Source organism: Otolemur garnettii, unplaced genomic scaffold (assembly GCF_000181295.1).
Source record: "Otolemur garnettii isolate 467f Iridium unplaced genomic scaffold, OtoGar3 scaffold00091, whole genome shotgun sequence".
Taxonomy (NCBI): domain Eukaryota; kingdom Metazoa; phylum Chordata; class Mammalia; order Primates; family Galagidae; genus Otolemur; species Otolemur garnettii.
The window spans coordinates 7,188,994-7,193,764 of NW_003852486.1; positions in this window are offsets into that span (position 1 = coordinate 7,188,994).

Sequence of the window (4,771 nt, forward strand, 5' to 3'; positions counted from 1 at the left end):
AAGGTGGAATTCTAAAATATGTTTATGTCTCTAGTTTTTCTTCAGCTATTAGGTAATGGCATAAAATCTATTAAAGAACATACATTTTACATTTAAGATATGTTCTTTCTTTTCTTTTTTTTTTTTCTTTTTTTTGCAGTTTTGGCCAGGGCTGGGTTTGAACCCGCCACCTCTGGTATATGGGGCTGGCGCCCTCCTCCTTTGAGCCAGAGCCACAGGTGATGCCCTGTTGTTTTTTGTTGTTGTTGTTGTTATTACTGTCATTGTTGTTTAGCAGGCCCTGGCCTGGTTCAAACCCACCAGCCCCATTGCATATAGCCAGCACCCTAACCACTGAGCTACAGCCACTGAGCCAGGTGGTGTTCTTTTGGTTGTTGTTTGTTTTACTTTATTGAGACATAGGCTCACTCCCTAGCCCTTGGTAGAGTGCTATGGCATCATAGCTCACAGCAACCTCAAAGTCTTGGGTTCAAGCAATCCTCCTGCCTCCGTCTCTTGAGTAGCTGAGACTACAGGTGCCCGCCACCATAGGGGCCCGCTGAACTCAACGCAACCTACTTGCATTGACCTCCCAGAGTGCTGGGATGACAGGCATAAGCCACAGCACCCAGTCCATTTTTTTGTCTTTTTATTGCCCCCTCCCCCAAACAACTACAGAGAAAGCTGCTCCTCTGAGGGTGGAGTCCTGAGCTCTCCAGCCCTGAGCCCAGCAAAGTGGGGCAGGAGTTCTGTGCGGGTGCTGAGCAGCTGTGTGGAACCAGCCCTGTCTAGGGGAAGTAAAGGTTTCTTAGAGGCAGAATGACCTGGGAAACAGGGAGCAGGCACAGGGACAAACAGCAAGGAAGGAAACAATGGGTGAGGCTGGCAGTGGAATTAAGAATCTGGTTTCTGCCTAGGAGAAGGGCACGGTGCAGTGGCAGGTGTGGTGGCAGGCCTGGTCATGGGGACAGGGACTCTTGGGGGGGAGGCTCACCATCCTGCCTCCTCCCCAACACTGCTCAGGGCCCAGGCAAAGGGTGCCATTCAGAGGCTGTGGGAGGGAGGAAAGTGGGCTGGGCCCTCCTTTTGAATGATTTGGAATGTCTGAGGTTTTCATAAAGATATAACCTTCTCTTCTCAACTCATTTTTCTTAAAATAAGTGATTCTGCCACTATATACACACCAGAATGGCTGACGATAAAGAGATCAGCAACACCAAAGGTTGGTGAGGCTGTGGAGGAATTGGGATGCTCCTGCCAAAATAGGTGTGAATTGGCCTGCATGTATGGGAATTCCCTGTAGCATCATTTTTTATAATGAAAAGATTGGATGCAACCTCAAGATCCATGAAGAGGAGACAGGTTAAGGAAGTTGTGAGGCACTCATGCAGAGGGATACTCTGGTTGTATGTGAAAATGAGGATGCCACATAGGTCCTGGTGTGCAAGGACCTCTTTGTCTGTTTTATTTAATGTATACACCACTCTTACTATGAACCACTTGGGGCACTTTACAGATACTAACTTGATTGCTCTTTATGACAATTTCAATTTCAGAGCTGGGGAAACTGAGGCACCAAGAAGTTAAGTAAATGACTCGGAGCCTGTCCCACCATTAACAATAGAGAGTCTGAGACTCAGGTTTAGATGGATGAGTTCCACCCACATTTTAAATTACCCTGCTTTGTGGTCTTCACACTAAGTGAAAATAAAAAGTTGTAGAAAAATGGGTGCAAAAATTACTATTGTGTTAAAAAGTGGAGTACAGCTGCTGACAATTCAACATCCTTATTCATTATGGAATGGGTTAGCAGGTGTGGCCTCAGGAGGGTGCTGGGTGGCTTGGGACAAGAGAAGGTTGAATTTTCATTGTGCAGTATTTCCCACAAAATTATTACATTCACAGAGTTGAGATGGCAGTTAATTTTTTAATTTGTGGTTGTTTTTTTTTTTTTGAGACAGGGTCTCAATTACCCTGAGGTTGAGTGCCCTGGTGTCATAGCTCACAGTAACCTCAAACTCCTGGGCTCAAGTGATCCTTCTGCCTCAGCCTCCCCAGTAGTTGGGACTCCAGACACCTGCCGCAATGCCTAGCTACTTTTTTTTATTTTTAGTAGAGATGGGGTCTACGTCTTGTTCAGGCTGGTTTTGAACTCCTGAGCTCAAGTGATCCACTCACCTCACACTCCCAGAGTGTTGGGATTACAGGTGTGAGCCACTGCACCCAGCCTGAGATGGAATTTTAACTCTGCAAATGTATTACCATTTAAAAATGAAGAGAATTAAATTCAAAATAATATGGGTTGTATTGTCTTTCTAGAACTGATCAAAGCCTGCTATCACATGTGTTTTTGTATGGATGCCCCTTCTAAAAAGAAATGCCATTTCTGGTATCGCTGGTTTTTCTTCATCTTCTATACATCACTAGAACAACATCAGCAGCTTAAAGTCAATGTGGAATTAATATACTCATAGGATTACCTATATTAATCATCTATATTAATTAAATGGGTATTTGTAGAATACATAGGTGGTCTAAGGAATGAATGAATACTTTGGGGAAGAGATATCATTTGTGTTGCTGGTCCTCCTGGGGGATTGGGAATTTCTCCCAGAGGCTGCAGAAGCCCACATACACCTGACCTCCCACCTTCTGTGAAGATCCTGTCAGAAGATGCATTTTAAAGGCCTCAGAGTCAGGAGCAGACTGAGAATGGGCTGCAGCCATCCCTGCCCTGCCTGGTTGCTTGAGACATTGTCCCTCACCAAGAGCTCTGTCAAGTAACATCTGTTGCCATGGAAACCACAGCCAGGCTGGGATTGGGAGGGGGACTGCGACAGAGATGAGGAGCCTGGAATTTTCCAGGCTCAGGACTCAGTCTGTGAGGATGTGTGGTTCAAAATCCCAGGCTAGACCCACCCTGGGGGCCTCCCAGAGAGGGGAAAGGGTGGGAGGGCCACTGAGAAGGGAGCTGTGGGCCATCCACTGGCCCCCTACCCTGACCCCTCCTCCCAGGGGTGGGCCCAGGCTAGTCCCCACTATGCTGTTTCTACGGGCTTTAAGCCCCGCTGTCGATCACCTTCAATTGCTCAGGAACAAGATGATACTTGGGCAACATTTTAGAAACAAAAATGTTCTGCAGTCTTCCACACCTGTCCTTACTCCAATTGTTTTTCTGCCTTATTTTCTCCAAATAACTTGTCTGTGTCTGAATGCCTTTTTATAAATTCCGTTATGTCTGGTCCCTTGGACTTGCTCCATGTCAGCAAAGTCCTGGGAGCAGGGCGCATGTTCCTTCCGTGCCTCTTCAGATGTGCAGGGTGCATAGGCCCTTGGTGCAGACAATCCAGCTGAAAGAATGAAATCGTGCTGCCCTGTTATCCACCGGAGGGGTGGGAATGAAGGGCACATTCTGGATTCTTCTGGCCTCCCAGGGAGGTAACAGTTACAATCCTAGCCCTTCACACTTCTCCTGGAGGAGGAGAGGCAGTCAGCGGGTTCTGGGTTCTGGGTTCTGGAGGGGAGTATCCGGTATGCTGTAGGCACCGGCCCTCTGCTTCCCCCTGCAATGGAAAGTAGCCAGGGGTGAAGCCTGACTGGGGCTGAGGTTTGAACATGAGGGAGATGGTGTGGGTTAGGGAGCAGCCACACCAGCTCTGAGGACAGAGGGCTGGGGGCTTCTAACTTGCAGAGAGAGAGAGAGAAAGTTTAGCGTTAGCACTGACATTGCAGCATGCAGAGGAGGGTGTTGGCAGCTGCCTATCTCATGACCATGTGTGTCTCAGCATGATCAGTCTTCTCCCTTGGGCATTAAAATGAGGCAAAAGGTCTATAAGTGGACAGATGGGGGCTTCACCTCAGTGGTAGCCAGCTTATGCTGGCTCTGACAGGGGCCTGCAGGTCTCGCTCTAGGTTGCCAGGTTGTTGAAGAGCATGGATGTCTCCTCTTCCAAGGCCGGTGTTAATCATTTTCAGCTCTGTAAGCAGACTCAGGCCTTGGCTCAAGACTCAGGCCAAAGTTCACTTCTTGTGCTATCTGGGCTCCCCAGGTTGGCCTCGAGGTATGGTGCTCACTTCTCTTCCTCCAGGATGTGTCCTCAATTTGAATCTGGGCTGGGCCACCCACTAGTCTTGCATCTCAGGGCCAGTCACCTGCCTGTCTCATGCCTCAGTTTCCCCTCATCTGCAAAACGGAGAGAGTGACATGTCTACCTGGTAGGGTCATCATAAAGGCTGGAGGGGATGCGCTTGGTAAGAGTCTCATGTCCTTAGGTTTCATATATGTTTTTCATTTCATAAATACGTATTTTTCATATACATATGTGCAGACATAATTTTTTTCAATGGTTCCCTGTGGAAACAATTTCCTCCCCCCCTCCAGGGGACAATGTCTGCAGACATTTTCTGCTGTTACAGTGGGGAGAAGGGATGTTACTGCCGGCACTAGGTAAGCAGAAGCCAAGGACGGTGTTCAGTATCTCACAGACACACAGGACAACCCAATTACAAAACTTTATGCACCTCCAAATGTCCATACTGCCTGGTCCGAGACACTCTGGTGCACGTACACAGATGTGTTAGGGAGAAACAAAGAAATATAAAACAAGCCACATATGCCATTTCTTGTTTCCTGGCATCCTCATGAAGAAAAGTAAAAAATAAATACAACACACAAGCCATATTAAAAACTGTTAATGATATATTTTACACTTTATTGTTGTCATTGTAAAGCAAAGTCTTCTAGATCCAGAGGACGCTTTGCCCTTAGCGCCCATCTCAGTCCCGGCCGCCG